The 23,019-nt window shown below is 44.8% G+C and overlaps 1 protein-coding gene and 1 long non-coding RNA gene across 14 annotated transcripts in view; one reads left to right on the plus strand and one right to left on the minus strand.

Annotated features, from left to right (window-relative positions):
* LOC128627384 (uncharacterized) lies at nt 1-14,539 on the minus strand. Its single transcript, XR_008391571.1, has 3 exons — nt 14,185-14,539; nt 632-818; nt 1-118 (listed from the first exon to the last, which is right to left on the minus strand). It is a non-coding gene; the product is annotated as an uncharacterized LOC128627384 (long non-coding RNA).
* SLC19A3 (solute carrier family 19 member 3) overlaps nt 14,526-23,019 on the plus strand; it is a 21,462-nt gene continuing 12,968 nt past the window's right edge. Inside the window, exons 1-4 of one of the 13 annotated variants that reach the window (XM_037139249.2) lie at nt 14,526-14,610; nt 15,580-15,643; nt 17,237-17,458; nt 21,818-21,969. The gene's annotated coding sequence lies outside the window, so the exon portion shown is untranslated. The other 12 variants (XM_037139247.2, XM_037139246.2, XM_037139251.2 and 9 more) reach the window with 12 other exon arrangements.

The following is a 23,019-nucleotide window of genomic DNA, read 5'->3' on the forward strand; positions in this document are numbered from 1 at the left end:
ATAAAAATGCAGAAACAACAAGGAAATGAAGTCAGAAGTGAGTTTCTTCCAGAAAAAGGACTCTGTGTAGTCTTAATCAAGGATCTCAAATTGGGGTTAATGTCTCGAAAAGCAGCGCCTGCACAAACGAGTATGAGAAAACACCGTGGAGTCATAATTTGGATTTGGGGAACGGGTCGCAGCATGGGAAGATGAACAGGCAAGTGGCTAAACCCCTGATTGGACCTTAGAACAAAAGGTCGGAGTGTGTCCCGGGGGAATTCAGCCAAGTCACTTTTCTCCTTTATTTGGGTGAACCTTACTCTAAGTCTGTGTTAGCAGGTATGCCTTTGGGAATATGAATAATGTCAGGGACCATCAAAAACATAATTTACCTGAATTTCCACAAACCAGCTATGACTGTGAAGCATGGAGCCCTACCTCTGTGGACAAGAGGAGGGTGAGGCCTTTATCACGATGCAGGTAAGTTTGTCTCCTCCAGCCTTACCTGCCTCTTTGGCATAATGCAAACTTACTATTTTGAGGAATTATGGGGTCTGTCTTGGACTATGCATCAAAATAAGGCAGCTGAGAGTTTGGGGGAAATTATCGTAGAGAAAAGTGACACGTTGTCAGAAGGTACACATTTTACCTGCAGGAAGGAAAGGGCTCAGAGTCTGCCCATCAGAGCCAATCAGAGGTGCTGAGCTCCAGAAGCTCCAGGAAAGAAAAGTAACCACCACCATCTTTCTTGCTGAAGTGCAGGTGGCTTCTGTTTGATTGACGATTGTCTTGCTTGATTATATTCCCCTTCATTTCACAAAGGATTTGAGATGGGTCTGAAAAGACACACAGAAACATAAAGATTTGGTGAAATCATGGCAAAGGAAAAATAGAGCTACATAAATCAAAGTTGAGGGGAAAGATTAACAGAGAAATATATGATACACAGTGCTCTTCACAACTAGAATGGACAGAGCAGCGGACATCAGGGTTTCTTCCAACCAAGTCGGGCAGAGAAAGTTGAGCCCCATTTAACATTGTCTCCATAGCATTTAAAGTGCAGAAAATGTGCATAGAAAATGATTTTGCAGGGAAGGGCCTTGGACTGTATGGAGAGAGACAGAGAAAACATATATACATACACATACACACAACATTATCTTTCAACCAGGGACAGGTTTACCCTCCAGGTAGCACTGGCAATGTCTGAAGACACCTTTGGTGGTGACAGTGACAGGGAGAAGGGTGGTGACGACACTGAGGACCTAGTGATGGAGGCCAGGGGTGCTGCTCAGCCTCCTGCAATGAACACACAGGACAGCCCAACTGCAAAAAGAGGGATCTTGCTCACAGAAGAGCCAGGGCTGAGAAACTCTGACCTGAGGGTGGAGAGAGTGAACAGAGAACAGTGAGCAAGGGTGAGGCAGATCAGCATTAACTGGCCTGGGAGGATCTCCAAGACATAATGCTAATGGAAAAAAATCAATATTCTGAAAAATAAATATATCTCGATGGCACCACTAGCAAAGAAGGACCAAGCTGTGTTCCTAGATGTGTCCATATTGGCATGTAACACAAAGACAGCCTTCTGTAGGGGAGAAATGGGATTGGGGGAGATGAAGGGCCCTCCTGCAAACAGTCACACCGAGACTGGCACTCCAGCCCATGAGCTTTGAGGGGACACAGGTCGGCACATCACATCTGTCATTACGGCAAACACACGAAGGTGGAGCAGGTTGAACAGAACACGTTGTGTTGAGGGGGCCCCGAACTAGAACCGAAATCAAACTCTGAGAATGATATTAGGAAGGTGTGAAGTATAACTTATGCATCTTACGATATACAGCCCCCACGGTACCTGAGGCTGTGTGCCCCACAAACTACAGATACATGGAGGGAGAAAAATCGTGAGCTGAGTGATCGAATTCAGACACTGAGAATACAGATGTATGCATACATGATATGTAGCCTCATAAGTACGTACAAACACATATGTACATACATATATACAAATATAGGTGTGTAAACATTGTATATAACATATAACACATTAGCCTGGCATGTATATATGTATGTGTGTGTACATAATCTATACACATGAATAAATGCATGACAAAAATAAGTTTTTATAAATACAACATATAACTATATATAATTTATAAATTATATATAAATACATATATAGTATCTATTTATTCTAACAATATGTATTAACATACCATAATGTGCACCAAAGCCCTGTGATTCATACAAGTATGTTCTCAGTCTACAATCTGAATCTAAATATACCTCTTATAAATGAATGCAAATGGTTAAAATTAGATAAACAGACCAAAAAATAATTTTTTCAAGCTTAGATCTTCTTAGATTAGCCAATACAGCAAATTAAACAGACCTGCCTCTTCTCAAAATGCCCATGCCAATGGAATAGAATAAACATTTCACTGGCCCTGGCTGGTGTGGCTCAGTGGATTGAGTGCTGGCCTGTGCACCGAAAGGTCGCTGGTTCAGTTCCCTGTCAGGGCACCACCTGCCTGGGCTGCAGGCCAGGTCCCCATTTGGGGGCATGTGATAGGCAACCGACTGATGTATCTCTGGCACTCATGTTGCTCTCCCTCTCTTTCTCCCTTCCTTCCCTTCTCTCTAAAAATAAATAAATAAAATCTTAAAAAATATATTTCATGAATGGGACCAGAGTGATTTATGAGAGGAGATACTGTGTACTTTATGGGACCACATTTTTAGGTCATCACCCCCCTTTACCTCCACACCTTACAGAGCGAGACAAACAACCTTAAAGGAAATGGTCCATTCCTCACCTAGGTGTTGATGGTATGTACTATAAAGTTTAAAATGGGCTTCCTTGTACGGTATCCCAAGTCTCTCGGAAAAGGACAGAGGTCACTGTGTATTGTTACACCACCGTATTAGCCAGCCCGGGCCACCAGAACAAAATGCCATGGACTGAGGCTTCAACAACAAAGCCTCATGTCCACACAGTCTGGAGGCTAGAAGCCCAAGGTCAGCCTGCCACCACGGTCGGCGTCTGGCGAGGGCTCTCTTCCTGGGGTGCAGATGGCCACCTTCTGGCTGTGAGTCCACAAGGCAGAGAGAGAGAGAGCTCGGGTCTGCTCCTCTTCTGGTAAGGACACTACTCCCTTCCTCAATCCCACAGCCTCAGGCCCTCCCTTAAAGCTAAGTTCCTCCCCGGGCCCCAGGTCTGAGTATTGTACCATTGCCCTTTTCCTTGGAATATCTGTCTCCAATTTTCTCCACTTGTCAAAACCTTACTAATTCTTCAAAACACACCCCCCCACATGTCATCTCTTTGTTAAAGCTATTTTGCCCTGTACACCCAGCCCCCACCCAGACATGACGCACAGCGTCAAGGCCTGTTGACATGTTTGTTACTCTTCTGACCTGCATTCATGGTTATGTGTGTGGCGCTGTATCATAAATCACACCAGGGCATAATTATCTGTGTTATCTTTGACCAGTCCAGCCCATGGGAGACCATAATTAACAGTAGTTCGATAAAAGTAGGTCTAAAAATAAAACAAGGGAAACTGCTCAGAGTTTATGTTTGTATTTTATTGAGAGATTTTTAGGAGAGCATCTAGAATGAGTCTATGGCCACAGTAAGGACAGAACCCTTAGGGAAGAGCAAGAAGACTCAATGCATAGACAGAAAAGAACTGGGAGAAGTAAACGCAGTAGAAATCATTACCACATTTTGCTAAGCTCAGTAATCAATTGCCCTCCATTTTTTTTTCCTTGGGTGACATTGTATGAAATGTCCACATGATTACCTTAAAAATAGTGAAAGTTACTTAGATTTAGAGCATGAGAACCAAGGAGGACAGTGCCAGAAAGCTGAAGCAACAGGGAGACCATGGAAGCAGGCAGACGAGGGAGGAAAGCCTTAGACAGGAAGCAAGTGGAAGTCCCCGCATTACCTGCCAACCGGCCACCTAGCAGCAGCACTGCCTCTGGCAGCAGCACTTCTGCTGACAACAGCCCTTCCCCCAGCCGCAGCCACAGCCACAGGAGCCACAGCCACAGGAGCCACAGCCACCTGAGCGGCGGCAGCAGCAGACCACGGGGACGCTGCAGCAGCCCCCGCAGCAGCCACAGCAGCAGGGGCAGCAGCGAGAGCAGCAGCCGACCCGGTAGGTTCTGCAGGTGGTGCAGCCGCCACAGCCACCACCACAGCCACCGCCACAGCCACCGCCACAGCCGCCACAGCCGCCACCACAGCCACCACAGCCACCACCACAGCGGCCACCACAGCCACAGCACCCCATGGTGTCAGTAGAGAGGAGTCAGGAGAGGCGAGCAGGGAGACTCAGGAGGTGAGGGAGGTCTGATGCCCCTCCTGCGGGGGGAGCCCTTTTATACCCTCTCCATGAGCTGAGCCCAGAGTAAACAAACAGTTAGCATCTTGTTGTTTATCCCACTTCCCATAAAACACCTCACGAGGCCTCTTATGTCCTTCCTTGTTGAAGTCTTTGCCAGGTAATATTGTTAATTTTAACTTTGACTCGACTCTTAAGTCTAAATTTGGATTAGAACACACTTCTGAGGATTTTTGAGCCCTAAGAACTTAAGCATGTACATGTTTTGCCCGAGGGCCTACAATAATGCCTGGCTCATTGTAAGTATTCAACGGAAGTCCGTTGAGTTAAATAAATGTCCAAAATATTTAAGAATAATTCTTATGTTTTTTATAACCACGAAAGTATGAATGCAGAGCCAGGTAAAATCACTATGTTTCTGTATATACTTTTTAGTCATCATAGCTTAGAAAAAAGATTATTTTCCTCTCCTGGGGTTCATTATACACCCCTAAATTACTAAAAAAAAAGCTCTAGAAAGAAAGAGAGGTGAAAAACATTCAAAACAGAAAGAGTAAACATCTTTAAATGTGTTTTATGTCATATCTCACCATTAAAAAACCACAGAGATGCACTCTTTCTGCATCTCGGCTTCTTTGTTCACAAGAATTTTTTGGTTATTGGAAATGTCAAAAGTAGTAATCATGTGATGTCAGATGCTAAAAATATAATTCTGTGCAGCCGGCTCCTAAGTCAGCTTCCTGGAGTACGGTTTCTGCTTGTGGTTCGTCCCTTCGGTCACTGGAAAAGTAAAAAGGAAGGCTTCGCCAGCAGCTGGCCTCCTCCCGGCCTCTCAGGGCGAGGACCCGTGGCCAGGCCCGGCACGCGGCCAGCCACGGTCCAGGGAAAGGCTTATTTTCAACGATCCGTTTCCACAGTTGTGCCCGATGCCCTCCACCTCCTGCACAGGTAGCCGTGGGTACCATCGGTCGCCCACGGAGGCATGTTCTCGCTTCACTGTCTTGAGAACTCAGGCCAGACGAGCTCATCCTCGTGATGCAGATGACTCCCCAGCATCTCTTGGAACTTGCAGCTTCTGGGTCTGAGACAACACGGCTTGGATGGGTCTGCTTTTCCCCCAGGGTTGGTGGCCCTGGATTCACCCCTGGCACCTCATTGACAGGCTTACCTTTCAAAAGCTGGGCAAGGAAGCCTTGAAATGCCCTCCCTTGATCTACTTCTCATCAAACAGAAGGCTGTCGGGTGCTTCTAGCCCTCCATCTGCACGGCCCAGGGTTCTAAAGACGCTGCCTGCACGGGGACTCGGGAACGGCCGAGATGGTCCATGTCTGGGATGGTCCACGCCTGTGACACTGGCCCGACCTGTTGTCCTGTACTCTGGCAATCATTTCTCTGCCTCTGGACTAAGATACAACACACAGCTGTCTCCAAGGAGGCTGCCGTGTTAAAAATAGCAATGTTATCAGAGCAAAGGTATTCAAGAAGGAAGTGAATTGAAGGTCTTGTGAGATTCTTTCCTGAAAATTGGGCTAAAAAATAAGGGGAGATGGTATATAAGGGCTGTCCTGGCAGAAGGGACATCAGACCTGCCTGACCCCCTGAGTTTCCCTGCACGTGTGTCCCTCCGCAGGGCAAACAGGTTCATGAGGACGTGGGTTGCAAACGCAGTGTAAATCTGATTGGAAATGGTATCTTTTTGACCAGTGCATTGCCTCGGTTGAATTTAAAACCCTAGTTTAGTGACAAAAGATTAATTCCCCCCGGATTTTTGGCCGACCCCAGGTGTACCCACGATCTAAATATTCTCTGTAACAGGATGGCACAACGCCAGTCCTTAACCTAGACCTTTATTTCTACATGAAATGTGAACAAATCCACGTCTGCGGTTATGGCGCAAGCTGTCCAGGAGTGAGGCAGACCCCCACCGAAGGAATGATTTGAGATCTATTAAACATTCAAAAAGCAAACAACTGTACTGGAACAACAATTAAAAAAACAATAATTAAATCATTTCCCCCCTCCAAAAATAGGGCACCCAGCCACGGGGACCAGTACTCCGGGCAGATGGCGGCCTCTCACCAGGCACACACGCTGCTCCGGGGCTGGCCTGGGGGGTTCCAGGTGAAACGGTGGGGGTATTTGTGTCTGTGTGGGGTGCAGGTGCCTGAGTCCCAACTGGCCAAAGACCTCAGTGTCTCTCTCGGGGTTCCTATGGGCTGAATTAAAGCAGTTGAGGGGGAAATCAGGGAATTCCTGTATTCCCATTAGCTCAATGACATAATTCACCCTCATCTAATTCCCTGCAGGTTTCCAATTCCTACAAGCCCTGTCCAAAACATCTATCGTCAGGGAATTAGACCTACAACTGTCCCTCAGATGCCTCAGGAAACACCCAGATGAGAGGAACTTGCCCCCAAACACATTCATCAGAGTGCGGAGTGTCCCAGCGTGTGCGCTGCAATCTCCACGAATAGAAAGAGCACTTGGACAGACTTGCAGAGAGATGAGGCAAGGGACACGCATGGTGGCCGCCACCTCCCTCCTGAGCCGCCGGCTGTCACTTCACATCCTAGAAACTGACGTGAAACATTGGGAAAGCAAAACGGAACAGAGTATTCTTTCTTTCCTTGGTGAACATTTTTTCTGATTTTAAAGTAACAGAATTTCATTGTGCACAGCATTAAAATACATAAAACTACAACAAAGAAAGTATTGCTTAAAATAACCACGTTTACCATGTTGTTGTGTACCTGCTCATTGTTTTCCTATGCTTTTGTTTTTCCCAATATTTTTTAAAATTTTTATTTATTCATCTTTAGAGGGGAAGGGAAGGAGAGAGGGAGAGAAATATCAATGTATGGTTGCCTCTCATGCGCCCCCTGCTGGGAACTGGCCTGCAACCCAGGCATGTGTCCTGACGGAATCTAATCGAGATCCTTTGATGAGGAGGCCCTTGCTCAATCCACTGAGCTACACCAGCCAGGGCCCCGATGTTTTTACTTTGGAGAATAACAAACTTGGAGGAAATTCATAAGGGTATTAAAACAAATTCCTGTATACCAGTGGTTATCTTTTTAACCCACTTTTAGTTTTAGTTCTGTGTCTCTCACAATTTGACAGTAAGCTGCAGAAATGATACTTCATGCCCCGAAATATCACTATATATTTCCCAGAAGGGCTGTTCTTCTATGGGACCACAATATAATCATCCCTCAAGAAACTTAATAGTAACACATGCTGTTATGTACTATACAATCAATTTTCAATTTCTCCAATTATCAAAAAATGTGTTGCAATTTACAACTGCATTTTCCATAACTCTTTACCCTGGATCTAATCAAAGATGTACTTTAATCGGTAATAGTGATTCAACATTTTAGTTTTGTCCTGGCAACAGGGCAAGCTGTTTTGCAAAGTAACCCCCCTCAGAATGGATGTGTCCACTTGTCCCCTCGTGATCCAAGTCAGGTTGCACACACGTCCAGGGTTTAACACAGGTGACGTGTGTGCTGAGATGGCAGCTCCCCCCGTTACTAGTCAAACCTGGGCAGCTGCTCAATGTGGTGTCCACCACATTTCTCCATCGTTAAGCCACTCATTTCTCTTTTAATAAATGTGGTGCTATTTCCTGTTCATTCATATGACAAAGGGGGAAGTACTGATTTTTAACATTTAATCCTATAAATGGGCCTTAATATGAAAGATTTGCCTTTTAGAAACTGTTTGTAATGACTATATAATACACAATTATGTGCATAATTTCTGTAACTACCTCACATCCACCCCTAAGACGCCTAAGCAATTAAACATTTAGCTAGTCATCTGGGAATGTAAACTTGGATACCAATCACAACAACAGGAAAAAATAATTTTTTCTTGTTTTAGAATTTTCATAGATTTACAATTTTAAAAATATTGTGTAGAGGTTTCATATGCTTCTAACCCAGTATCCCTCAAAGGTACATCACACTAAATACCCATAAACTGGGGATGGATTAAGTACTAAAATGCAAAAGTAAAACCATAAAAATAGTATTAAACATGGGAGAATAGTTTTATACTCCTAGAATGTGAAATGCCTTGCTTAATATGTCACTAAAACCCAAAATCATAATGAAAAAATGTATACACATGACATAAAATATTTAAACTTCTACCAAAAATTCAACATAAAGTTTCAAAATTTTTAAAACTGGGAAAATTATATATGACAAACAAAAAACTAATGTCTTCACATGTAAAAAGCTCTTACAAATCCATCCAGGAAAAGATGTGCAAAGAATAGAATCAAACATTTTCAAAGAAATAGAAACCCAGGCTCCCAGAGAAGGGAACGATTTCCAGTTCGGGTTGTGAAATGAACAGGATGAGCCCTGAACGCCTCGTCACAGGGAGAGGAGGCTGTGAAGAGCAATGGGACCCTATCCGGACAACAATCAGAGCGTTAAAAAAGGATAATCGCTACAATGAAGTGAAACACAAAATACTTTTAAATGTATAGTGTATAATAACACCAAAGTATAAAATACAAACTTCATTGGTTATCTTTGGAAGATGCCAGGAAATTAAGACATTAGTTTGAAGTTGTTTTTTAAAAATGGTGGGGAAACAGTTACGTATCCTGCCTTTCCTACTGAACTGTGTCTCCAAGTAGCCAAAGAGTGGAGGAAGGGACACCTCTTGGCCTGGAAAAAGGCCAGGTAATGAGAGGAAGGAGAATGAGTAGCACCCTTCCGCAACCCCAGTGAGTGAATGAATGCACGCAGTGACTAACAGTGTTTGGTAAAATTCTCCTGTGAAGCCATCTGGTCCAGGGCTCTTGTTTGTTAGTTATTTTTGTTGTTGTTATTGTTGTTTTTAATTATTACTGCTTCAGTTTCACTAGGTACAATCTGTCTATTGATATTCTCTGATTCTTCCTCATTTAGTTTTGGAAGATTGTATGTTTCTAAGAATTTGTCCATTTCATCCAGGTTCTCCAATTTGTTGGCATACGGTTGTTCATAATATTTTCTTACCAGCTTTTGTATCTCTTTGGCATCAATTGTTACTTCTCCACTTTCGTTTCTCATTTTATTTGGGTCCCCTCTTTTTTTTTCTTGATGAGTCTGGTTAAAGGTTTGTCAACCTTGTTTATCTTTTCAGAGAACCAGCTCTTGGATTTATTGATCTTTTGTATCATTTTTTAGACTCTATTTTGTTTATTTCTGCTCTGATTTTCATTATTTCCTTCCTCCTGCTCACTTTGGGCTTTGTTTGTTGTTCTTTTCCAAGTTCCTTTAAGTGTAAAGTTAGATTGTTTATTTGAGCGTTCTCTGGTTTTTGAGATAGACCTGTAATGCTGTGAATCCCTCTTAGGATGGCTTTCCCGGTGTCCCATGGATTTTGGTTGTTGTGTCCTCATTCATTTGTTTCAAGGTATCTTTTGATTTCCTTCCCTGATCTCATTGTTACATAGCATGTTACTTAGATTCCACGTCTTTGTATATTTTTCAGTGTTCTTCCTGTGATTGATTTCTAGTTCCTTAGCATTGTGGTCAGAGAAGATGCTTGATACCTTTTTTTAAATGAGGTAACTGGAGAAATTTGAGCATGACTAATTATTAAAATACATTAAAAATTGTTCTCGCTTTTGAGGCAGAACAGTGGTATGGTGGTTGTTCTTTAATTGAAGTCCTTACCTTTTTGATATACACAATAAAGTATGTATATATAAAACAGTATCTTGGAAATTGGCTTCAAAATAATTGGCTGTGAATTATTATTGAAGCTGATACATGGGAGTTTATTATATATGTTTAATGGGTTTTTAAACAATAAACAGTTTAAATATAAAAGATCAACTAATAGTATGTAATTAGAAAAAGATGCTCAACTTTATTAATAATTAAGGTAAAGACTGTTGATTTTTGTCTGCTATATTAACACGATGCTATTTTCATTGTATCTAATGTTGTTTGGTGAACGTAAACAACATTCAGTGTGAATCGAGTACAAAGCAAGCACCGTGCACTGTGGGTGGGAATAACATACTGTTTATAGAGGGTGATCTTTGTATCTGTTATCACTACGCAAAGCACGGATAATCTTTGATCTAGTGACGTCACCCCTGGAAATTGCCACAAGGAAATTCTCCAGGTGCTGGTTAGAGCAATCATTTTCTAGTGCAAGGCAGGCCAGATCCCTTCTAAACTCAAACCCTATCCTGGTTGCCATGTCACTCACAGTCAAAGCTGAAGTTCACAATGTCCTAAAATGACACCGGGAAATGCAACCCGCCCCACACCGACCCCCACCCTCACCCTCCACCTAGTTTACCTGGCTGAACCTCCCACTCCCACCGCCTTCCCTGTCCTGCCCTCTCTCTGGTCCCTTCCCACAGTCCAGGATGCTCTTGTCCCAGGTCACTGGACAGGTTACTCCCCTGTCACTTCTTATTTTTCAGTATGCTATTCTGCCCAATGCAATATCAAACCGAGTTGGTGATCCCCAGATCTACCCCAAAGAGATTTTATCTATGTTATGTTAATAACTGATTATCCACTAATTACGCCAAACCCCTCCCAGGCTCCTTCAATGCCCCTATTATGTGATGGCTGACACTGAACAACAGGTAACAATAGCTCCGCTCTGCGAGCCTGGAATCTCCTGGGGACAAATGAAAAGAGGTTGGGCCTGGTGGGAAGGGCCCTGTTCCCTTCGTTCTGTGCAACCCTGGCACAGACAGCCTCTCTCTGGAAGCACCTGTGCCTTGGTTACTCAGTACGTGCCCCTGACCAGTACCTCCTGCATTGCTTTAAAAGCAACAATTCTGGAGCATCAGCTCTCTGTGAGTGGGAGAGAGAAAGGGCCAGACCTCTGTGGTCCCAGGGTAAGGGACAGGGGGCAAGAATGGGGTGGGGGCAGCCATCTGACCCTACTGAGGCCTTCTTCTGCTTCTCTCTCCAGCTCTCACTTTCATCACAGAGCAGACGCCAGCAGAAATTCTAAGGAATAGTACATTTTAAAAAGGCACTGCATTCAGAAGATGGGTTTCCCAACCAACATTGGGCTCTGATGCAGTTTTCCCCGCAGAGGACTTGGAAAGTATCGTACGAGGTCCTCATCTGTATGTTCTTGTTTACTAATGATGGAAAACAACCAAAGGGGGAATGTTTTAGTCACAGCTCTTACTCACAGATTTATTCACTTATAACCACACCAGTAATTGTAACCGTAACATGTCAAATAGATAATTAACTAGTACTGGTGATAGAATAAAATAATCTCATTAAACTGTAACCAGATTTTAAACTGTTAACAGAACCAAACTGAAATAACCAAGACCTAAAGAGACATTGCTTTAGGTGTTGAATGTTGAGTCCAAAATACAACGTCCCCAGAATCCTTTGTCTAACTTATGTGAGAGGAGGGTTTAAGCCACCCAATCTTAACTTTGTGTGAAAACCAGTTAGAGACAGATTATCCATTAATTACGCCAAACTCATCTCAAACAAACAGGGTCTTACTCTACGGGTTTCATTGCATCTCTGGGTGAGGCACATTCCAATAAGAAAAATAAAAGGAGATGTTGATGAGATTTTGAGGCCAATGTGATACGGTTTATTGAGAAAGGAAATGACTTAGGTTTGCAGAAATGGAAAATAGTAGCAGGGCTACAGACAGGGGGAAAGAAATAGCAGGAAACATTGTAACAGTAAAATTTCAGGAAAACATTGCATGAAAATCATCACTTTGTTTTATTGGGCTCATACTCTGATGGGTGATGGATGGGGAAGTTGTGTGCCCGTATTTTTCCTTTGGAGGCAGGAGCTCACGGACCAAAGGATGGAGATTAAACTCTGCTGCTTGTGAACCAGTCGCATATCAGCCTTGTGATTTTCAGATCACGAAGGACCAGCAGGAAGAGAGAGCGCCTTACCCATGGAAGGGTAACCTGCAGCACCTGTCTGCAGGCTGGGCCAGGGCACCTCCCAGCAGCGTTACTCTGGCAGCAGCAGGTCTGCTGACAGCAGCCTCGGGAGCCAGAGCGACAGGGCTGCAGCATTCAGCACAGCTGAGCACTCCCTTCTCCCCAATACGCCACCCCAGCCCGTTCCCTCCCTCCTGCATGACTCCCTCCCCACCCTCAGCCCCTCACTGCTGCTCCGATCGGGACTCATCGGTAGGTCCCTCCCCAGCCCTGACACCCTGGGGCTCAGGCCTCAGCTCTCTTCTCCATCATTCTGCACCCTCATCTCATCTCTGACTTTGGTCTTGTCTATAGTGCTTGACACTTTCCAACATACCCTAACATCCATGAATTGGTCACGTTTACTCTACAGTGTTCCCTCTGCCTCATCCCATGAACATACACACCCTACAAAGCAACGATTTCCAACTCTTTTGTTCCCTGACACATCCAGCACCTAGAACAGCAATTGGCACCTAGCACAGCACTCAGTGAATAGCTTCTTAATGAATAGAGGGTAACAGTGATTGAAAAAAACATACTAATGAAGTAATAATTATGGAACAGATTGTACTAACAGACTCATAGAAAAAATCACGTATTAAAAGTTTTCATATGAGTCATGTGTACACATCAGCTGTCACGGTGCCTGCCTGACCAAGGAACACCCTGACCACAAGAACTAGACAGGCAACAGCAATTCCCATCAGAACCAGGAGAAACACCGTCTGCATGGTCAGCAGCAGAACTGGGGACAGAGCAGTGGAACTACACGATGACATGTGGAGAATGTCACAGTGGGATCACCCAGGAGCAGAACTGAGAAGCTGCACGTGGCCAGAATTTCCTGAGCCCCCTCTTCCCAGTTCCCCTATATAACCTCGATGGGACCCCCGAGATGCTAAGGTGGTTTTGGAGGCAGGAGCCTGGCATCTTCTCAGGTTGTCGACTCCTGAATAAATCCCTTTCCTTCTCAGCCAGAACCTGCCTCACGAGTTTGGCTTTCATGGGGCGGGCAGCCAGACCTGCAGGTCATTTTCCTGCTTTCAAAGTGAGTTCCAAATTCTTTCAATTGTGGAAAGTGCCAAACACACACAAAAGTGGAGAACAGCACAATAAATTCCTAAGAATCATCACCCAAGTCAACAGTTATCAACACACAGCCCGTCCCTGGTCATTTATAACATCACCCCCACACACCCCTCCCACCACTGGACCCAATTTAGAGCTCATGTCAGCTCATCAGCAAATCTGTTCACTTTTCTATGAAGGAATGGCCTTCCCATCATGTCTCTGGTGTAGGCTACCTATGTCTAAGACATACCAAAGAAACACAGCAGTAAACTCCTCAAGGTCCACACTAGGTCATCTCTTGGTGAGAGGTGTGAAGAAACCATGACACCCTCAACCTTCGAGAAAATGTCACTGTGTGGTCAACTCTGGAGGGGCCATGAAATTTACAAGGGCATCTGTCCCGCTACGAACAGGGCACTCCCCATCCTGCAGTGGGTCATGGTGATTTACAGGACAATTTCCGCAAATCACAGGGTGGTGATAACAGAAAACCCACAACACCTGGGGTGAGTTTGATCCACTTCGTGAGCACCAGCAGCCTTAGAACCCGAGCAGTGTTTTTCTTGGGGGAGATTTTCCATTTCCACCAGCAGCTAAACAAATATTTTAATTCCATTTTAACCAGTGAGAACGTTATAACGCTTCTGTCTAATAAAAAGTATTCAATAGATGAGCTATTTGTATTAGAAAATTCTCAACGTGCCAGAAAACCACCCCGTCACCTTTAAAGAAAAAGGCAGTGATTATCAACATTGGCACTGGAGCCGGGGTGCCCAGGTAAAAACAAGAAAGACCCCTGGCTCTTCTGTTTATTAGTCTTACCTCTTTCTATCTCAGTTTCTTCTTGTGCAGAATGAGGATCAGGGCTGAACCTCCCTCATAAGTTTGGGGGAGAAATAAATGGGTTTATAGCAAAGGTAATATTGTATATAGATCGACACTGCTCTCAGTCCACCCTGCTTTATTGCGTTGACACTGGTTATCCGTATATTAATTTAAATGGTCCCTTACTTTAAGGTCTGAAGTTGGTGTTTGCCCTTAATCTGTGAATTCCCGCCTCCAGTTTAAAGCTCTGGACGCCTGTAACTGGCCGATACAACACGTCGGGCGGGGCCTCGGCCCTCTGTCCTGCCTCCCCTGCGACCTTCAGCGCTTGGCTTCACCCGGTGGGACGGCTGAAGGTCGTGATCCCCAGCAACTGATGATCCAGAGGTGTGAGCGATTTGCAGCGGAAACCCGCTTCCACAGGTACGAGTGACTCCTTGGGAAGGTGAGTGAATTGAAGAAATGCATCATTGCTGGGCCGCCACACTCCCCCTTCCCCAGATTGGGGAGCACAGGTGAGGCAGGTCCCTGCGCTGCGGCGTGTGGGTTGGGAGCCGACGTCCCGGAGCCTCCTCCTGCTGCCGCCCCGGACCTCCTCCAACCACCGCGCGCAGGCCCAGACTCGCCCAGGTAGGTGTGCCCGGACTTCTAACTCTCGGCCATAAGGAAAAGCAGGTTAATTACATCCTGGATCCTGGCGAAGGGCCAGGCCAGCCTGTCCCTCCTCTGAAGGCTCGGCACAGAAGTCCAGATCCCCACCCAAAACTCGCGCGTGGGCCCAGTGTGGGAGAGGGGACTTGGGAGTCGAGAGATCTGGGGCTCACTTGAGAACTCCTTTAACTGAAACTGAAAGAAAGCACAGCCATCCAAGGAAAGATACTTAATTCACCAGATAACACGTGTGGCAAGCATGCGGGAAGTCAGTGTTGCTGCTGTATGTATGCGAGAGGTTACGGCTTGTACCCTGCTTACGGTATGAAAAGGGCGAAAGAGGCGATGTTTTCTGAAAATACTCCTGCCGGTATCTGAGCGTATTAGTGCCTCCTAAGGCAAAAGGTGTGTTTTCATTGTGGCGCAGGTTTTAAATAGAGCAAAACCCTGCTACATTCCGATGTGCGTTCCTTCGGAACGCCTGTCTTAGGAGTCACCGAAATGGGCACAACCACTTTCGCCCAGTCAGTACTGTCATAGACCGGCAATGGCGATTCAAGGTTTGCCAAGGGCGAACGCTTTTCAAGCATAAATATTCAAAGGTAAGTGTGCTTGGCCTTATCAGTTTAGGGGAAATTATGTCCTGTGAATTATTTACCTTTCTGAAATCACTGTCTGTGAACTAGCAGTGCCCAGCCGTGTTCATTCGGGTTCAGTCTACCCTTTGCACTTGCATGGCAGGTGTGGAAGGAAGCTGAGCTGAGCCCAGGACCAGACGGAGCAGCCCCTGAGACAGCCTTGTGAGGTGGGTGCAGTCATTCACCTTTACAGGACCTGGGAGAGGCCAGATCCCTGCCACAGACAGCAGTGGGGCAGGAGGAACGTGAACTTCAAACCCCTAAGTCATGCTCTTTCCATTAGGCCCCATTGTCCACAGAAAACCCAAGTCTGGAGAGAAAAAAAAAAACAATAAGCCTAAATCTGGGAAGGTCTGCCATGAGATGCCAAACTATTAAAGCTGCTTTGGTAGTTTAACAACCATTAGCAAATCATTTACGGTGCCAGGAATAAACCGGAGGTTATTTGGATAGGCTGGAGGCATGAGGAATGGGAACAAGCATGAGAAGATTAATTTCTGGAAAAGGACAAAGTCATGCCTCTCATACAGATATAAAAACAAACACGTATTCAAGGATTTACTAACTCATTAATGAGGAAACTGGTAAGGATGCTCCAACCAGATCAAAGTAGAATCCAAAGAATGGGTACATTTCTAAATCGGGAACACTGAATTCAGGCAAAGCTGGTTTTCCATGTGGGACAAGGGAAGAGAGCTGTTGCTTCACTGGATAGAACTCGTTTGCATGGCTCCAGACAGGAACGATTTCAAGTTGTTATCAGTTACTGCAATGTACGAAGTTGTAAAATAGCTCAAGCAGTGGGTAGTTTTTTCCCTGAAGGGCAAATTTCCCCTGCCTTCCACCTCACCACATGCATTGGACCAATTACCCATAGCACATTTCAGGGTTCAGATGCTGTGGGGTGACTTTCTAGCTGGGTCGTCCACCAGCTTTATAGTTTTGCTGGGCACGTTTCACCTGGCGCACCTGAGACTCAGCTGATGTAACCACAGACATACAGACAATAAACAGTCTGGGAGGGGACGATGAATTCATCAGCGAATGTGTCATGCAAGTGAAAAAGAATGGTGACGTGGATGATAAATGGAACCTGGAGTGTGTGTATATTTTGAAGGTCACCTGCATCTACTCCTTCGGTGGCTTTGACCAGCTATTTTCAACCAACGTCACCTCATGGCGCACAAACTATTATAATTACTAAAATTCTGCAGCACACCAAAAAATATATTTTTTGCTGATCTGACCAAAAAATGGGTATAATTTTGATTCATTCACACCAGACAGCTATTGTTGTATTGGCTGTTGTCGGTTTTTTTTTATTTGACAACCTAAGGGAAAAGAGGTCAGCACCCCTGACTAAATAGTCAGGTATTGCATGTTTTATAAATTCTTGCAGCACACCAGTTTTGAAAATGCTGGTTTTGACCAAAAAGAACAATTCTGGCTCGCGTGTTGAATATCTGGACCTAATTTGCATGCTTTGACATTGTATGGGGTACTTCATTTCCATGAAGAGGGCATGGTATTGGGGTGTTGCTTTGTTTGGGGGAAGATATGTAAAGGATGGTGGTGAGTGAGTGATAGGCCTACATTGTGGTTTTCTGAGATTCTGAGTCACTTGATACAAAATTCTAGAGAAACTACATTCAGTTACCTTAGTACAAACACTCAGGGGAAAATGTTTTTGATATGTCTACCCTCCTAATTCTCTGTGTTTCGGAAAAATCTGAATCTGGTTGTCTATTTTGTTTAATGAGGTGTCGAAGAGGGGGACCGCAGAAGAGGGTGGGTTCCAGCGAACACAGCCATGAGAAGGCGGTGACCTTGGCTGTGAGAAGTCATCCTCTTGTCAGCTCAGTTCTAAGGCAGGGGACCCAAGACTCCAGTTAAGTGGCAACAGGAAGGAGCAGAAGACGGGACTGAAGACAAAACGGGACTTAGTTCTAGGAAGGAATAAGCTCAAGCCACAAAAGGAACAGGTAACTCTAATTTGATCTATTTTGAAAAACACTGTATGCAGCCAAATTTACAAAGTTTTTTTTTTTTTGGCTGTCCTCACTTTGATTTAAGAGCACTGTTTCCATTCTGAATTTTCTAGAACAGACCCAATTTCGAAGATGCTCTTTTGTTTTCAGATTAAATAAAATAGAAAAAGTCCAGAGCAGTAGGGAGTTTTTCAGAGTAAAATATTTTGAAGGGAAAGGGAGGGGAGAGGATGTATTTTTTTAATTGAGGTATCATTTACATACAATATAAACTATAGTTTATACACTTGAGTGTCTATAATTATATACACCTATGTAATTATATGCCATGAAGATGCAGGGTATTGCATCACTCCTGAAAGGTCCCCTGTGTCCCTGTCCAGTCAGTTCCCTTGCAATGCCTCCCCCCCAGAGGTGACTGTCCTGATTTCCATCAACTGTGGAATCATACAGGATGTCCCTGTCTTTTTGTGTCTGGATTCTTTTTATACAGAAAAATGTTTGAGATTCATTTGTTTCATGTATCAGTGATTCGTTCCTTATTTCAGGTCATCTTTACTGAACTACAATGTACATGTAATAAAATGTACATTATGTGTTCAGCAAATAAGTTTTGACAAAAGTATGAAAGTTTGGCCCTGGTCAGGTGGCTCAATTGGTTGGACAGTCATCCCATGAACCAAGAAGTTGTGGGTTCAATCCCCAGTCAGGGCACATACCTGGGTTGCAAGTTTCAATTCCAGGGCAGGGCACATGAGGGAGGCAACTGATCAGTGTTTCTCTCTCTCTCTAAAATCAGTAAACATATCCTTGGTGAGAATTTATTTCTTAAAGTATGTAGGTTTCTAACCACCACCAAAATTGAGATACATAGCATTTTCACCATGCAGAAAACTCCTTTATGGTTTATTGAGACAATCTCCCCCTATTTGCCACCCCAAGCACCCTCTGATTGATTTTCTGTCATTATAGATTAGTTCCGCTTGTTTTAGCAGTTCTGCTTGAGATATATATATTCACTCTTGGAATCATACAAGTTTGTGTCTGGATTCTTTGGCACAGCATAATGTTTTTTATTTCCTTTTTTAAATTATATTTTTTTGATTATGCTATTACAGTTGTGCTGATATTTCCCCCTTTGCCCCCTCCACCCAGCACCCCCACTCCCTCAGGCAATCTCCCCACCATTGTTCAAATCTATGGGTCATGGGTATAAGTGCTGTGGCTACTCCATTTCCTGTACTGTACTTTCCATCCCCAAGACTATTCTGTAACTATCAATTTGTACTTTTTAATCCCCTCACCTCTTCACCCATTCTCCCCACCCCCTACCCATCTGGCAATCTCCTGGTAACTAACTTCTTTTATTTTCCTTTTAAGAGTCTTTCTTTATCTTTAACCTTTGAAGTGGGCCTCTTTGCATTCATCATAATTGGGACTCTATGCACTTCCTGGACTTGCGCATCCATTTCCTTCACCAAATTAGGGAAGTTTTCTTTCACTATTTTTTCACATAGATTTCCAGCTTCCTGGTCTTTTCTCCTGGCACCTTATGATGTCAATGTTGAATCTCTTGAAATTGTCCCAGAGGCTATTTATACTATCCTCATTTTTTTTTTATTCTTCTTCCTCCTTGTAGTTCTGACTGGTTGTTTTTTGGTTCCTCAAGTTCCAAATCATGATTCGATTCTCAACTTCATCCACTCTACTGTTGTTTCCTTGTAAATTGTTCTTTATTTCAATTATTGTATCCTTTGTTTCTGCCTCGGTCTTTTCTATGTTTCTGAGGTCCTCACTAACCTCCCTGAGCATCCTTATAACCAATGTTTTGAACCCTGCATCTGATAGATTGCTTATCCCATTTTATTTAGCTCTTTTTCAAGAGTTTTGATTTGTTCTTTCATTTGGGCCATGTTTCTTTGTCTCTTCATTTTGCCAGCCTACCTGTGTTAGTTTATATGTATTAGGTAGAGCTGCTTTGACTCTGAGTCTTGGTAGTGTAGCCTAATATAGTAGGTGTCCTGTAGGGCCCAGTGACACAGCCTCCCCTGTCACCCAAACTGGGTACTCAAGGTGTTCCCTTTGTGTGGGCTGAGTACACCCTCCTCTTGTAGTTGAGCCTTGGTTGCTGCTGGCAGATCAATGGGAGGGATTTACCCAGGCCACTCAGCTGCAAGAATTGGATATGACCACTTACCACCAACCTACGCCCTCCACGGAGGATCAGCTGTGCAGGGGCCAGGTAGTGGTGCTCTGACATGGTCTATAGCTGTCCACTGGGGGCATCAGTCCTGGGGTTTCCCCAGGTGATGGGGGCCAAGGTCAGCCTCAACCTGTGTTTTGCCCATGGTGCCCTGTCTGAGCTGTAAAGCAATCTGAGATGACTGCTGCTTGTGCTGAGCTTGGAGAGCCCCAGGTGAAGCCAAGCCAAGCCATGACTCTAATCTGGTGCAGCGAGGGCTCATTGAAGCCAGCCATTGCTTATTTGATAGGATTTAGGAGTCAAGACCAATCATTGTTATGGAAAAGCAGCTTGGGTTGCCCCATAAGTTGGGTAGGGTAGAGCTTCTGTGAATCTCCAAGGTGGGTCACACAGTGTTAGCCAGGTTGATGGAGTCTCAGATATGGCACCAGACTACAGGCTCTGTGAGGAAGGGGAGGGCTCAACAACAGGGTAATGGCCTCTGCTGGCCCCTGTGCCAGACGCTTCGGTCTCTCCCTGTATATCTCTGGTGCCTTTCAAGTTGCTACCCCAGTGCTGGTGCTCAGAGGTTGTGAGTCTGAGTAGGTGAGTCTATATGTATGTTCCCCAATAGGAACTGCTTGGGGCTCCGGCAGCCTCCTCCACCAACTCAGCCTCCACTGGTTTTTGCAGCCAGTTGTGAGAACTTAGCATCCTAGCATTGGAATCCTGGGCTGGGGGGCCTCTTGTGGGTCTGGGACTTCTCGCTCCTGAGCTATCCCTCCAGAATTTTTATCCATGTGGATGTAGAGCCAGCCCGCTCCACGCCCATGCCCCTCCTACCAATCTGGATGAATATGGTTACTGCAATTCTGTAGTTGTCAGACTTCCCATTCAACTTAATTTCTGATGTTCCTGAGTGATGGTTGTTCTCTATTTTAGTTGTAATTTTGATGTGGTCATGTGAAGAGGCAAGCCATGTCTGCCCACGTCACCGTCTTGACTGGAAGCCACATAATGTTTTTTATATTCACCCAAATTTTTGCAACGTTTCATTTCTTTTTGCTTCTGATTAAGTCAATATTCATTGCTTTGAGGAAGGTCTTTGCTGTGAGCAGTTCGGTCACTTCTAATGCAAAAGTATTGCATTGAAAGTGTCACATAGGCTGGCTGGTAACCCCAAAGGTGCACACAGCCATTTATTCCCTAGGGCTCACTCCATGCACTGCACCTGGGCCGATGTGCAGACAGTGCTACTGAGCCAGCGGCAGGTGCTCTCTGGCCTGCTGGGCAGGTGGAGCAGGGGGACTGTGATTCACTCCTGGGGCCACCCTGCTCCGGGCATGAACTCAGGGCTAATCTCGGCGCTGGCCTTCTCCACCTGCTGCTGCCAGCTAGAGCTTCCCGCACGTCCCGTCCCGCCAAAGGAAGTGCCATATCTCTGCTGGGAAAAGCAGGTGATTCACCCAGCCTCTCTCGGACTCCTGGCGTCTTCACTGTAGATGCCAAGTCATGATAGCCTGATTGGCGGACTTCATTTAGAGAATGTCCTTTTCTCTTATCTTTTAACTTACTGTCCAGATAATGTTCTTGTACCTTTTTTTTAAAGTCCTGATGGAGCCTGTGAGTAATTTGTGAGGATTATTGCCACAGGAGCAACTGTTAAAAAAAATGAACAATTATCTCCTTTGGAAAGCAAAAAAGGGGAAGGGTAAACTCTTGCTTTAAAAGAAAGAAAATGGACCCCATCTATGCCCTCAAGTTAAATTCAGTGACGTGAAGGCAAGGGCAGTGTTCTCCTTAAAGGAAGAGGATAATACTATGAGGTCGAAGCGGAATGATAAATGGGCAAGTGCAAAACAGCCGCCTGTTTCGGAGCGGTGCTTTGCCGTGAAGGCTGCGCCCCAACCAGACAGAGCACGTGTTCTTTAGTGACGCCAGGAGACGTGTGGTGAGGGGCATAGGAAATGGTCGGGGACGTGGCTTCTCACTCAGCGTCCTTGTGCACAGTGAGTTGCATACAATGTACAGCAGGATCATAAATGGGTATTTGTACATTGATAACTCAAAGGTTTTAGGGAAAAAAAAAACCCAGCTGAACTCTGAAGTGCACTCAGTATTTAACTTTTTATGTGCAACATTTGATTACAATCCTGTTTACAATTCACCAGATTGTATTTTGACGCCCGCCATCTGAAACACACCCTAGAATAAACCGGAATCAGAATTCTGCGGCTGCAGCCAGGCCGTCTCGACTTTCTCACCAGAGGAAAAATTACTGAACTTGGAACTGGGAAAACTGAGTCCAAGCGGAGGCTCTGAGGTTGGTAAAATGTGAAAAGGGACACAAATCTTACTGCCGCTGGCCTTCAGTCTCCCCGCCCCTAAAACAAGGACAATGCCACCTCTTCCATCACCTCCCAAAATTGCCAAAGAAAAATTTAAAAATTTCTCCAAAGGCAAAAACTACAGGAAGAGATTACATAAGGAATTTTATTGTCATGGTCTTAGTCGTGATGATGGAAAAGAGGAGCATCCTCCATTGATGAGATCAAAATCAAAGGTGGGGCTGGTATCTCCCAACATTCTGAGCCCATTCGCCCCAGACTTCTGCAGCAGGTGAGAGTCTGAGTTGGACAGTCCCCAGGTTGTCTGGTTGGAATCCTGGAGCCCACAGGGACATGGCCTTTGGGGCAGACGGCAAAGAAATGAGGCGAGGAAAATGTTGAGGTGGTGGGAATGTGGTGCCACAGGGGTGGGAGGCTTCCACCCATCAGAGTAGAGGGAAGATGTGAACTCGCCAAACACTGCCCCGACCTTGAACTCAACTTGAACCTTTCTTAGCTGAGTGGTCATGAGCTTTGAAGAGGCTTGTCTCCCCAGCCAGAAGTAGTGGAAACATTTTATACATAATTATATAATAAATAGATAGTCTAATTTATATAAATATAATTATATACTATGTAACGTGAAATGTGCAATTATATACTTACATGTATAATATATACATATAATCAGGATTGCTCTGAAGATGAGAGACAAATAAAGCAGCTAGAACACTTCTCGGTGTAAAGCAGGAGTGAAGTGACAGTAGCTGGCAGGTTGTTATCATTTTACATGTGGAAGTTGCAAGCTTTGTGTAAGGAAAAAGGTCGCCACGTTCGGGAGGGGTGGGGAGGGAGGTCGTGCTGGGCTGGAGGATTTCACTTCTCTGTGTGCCGTGGTGACTGACGGAGCCCGACTGTGGGGTTTTATTCAATGCTAACTAACCACAGGCACTTGTTCCTGTCGGGCAAGCACTTGATGTTAGATGGGACAGTCACAAATAAGCAGTGACATGTGCCTGTGAAGGGAGGGGTTGATGGCAGGATCA

The sequence above is a fragment of the Artibeus jamaicensis genome, unplaced genomic scaffold (genome assembly GCF_021234435.1).
Source record: "Artibeus jamaicensis isolate MK-2021 breed Jamaican fruit bat unplaced genomic scaffold, CSHL_Jam_final contig_1015, whole genome shotgun sequence".
Lineage (NCBI taxonomy): Eukaryota > Metazoa > Chordata > Mammalia > Chiroptera > Phyllostomidae > Artibeus > Artibeus jamaicensis.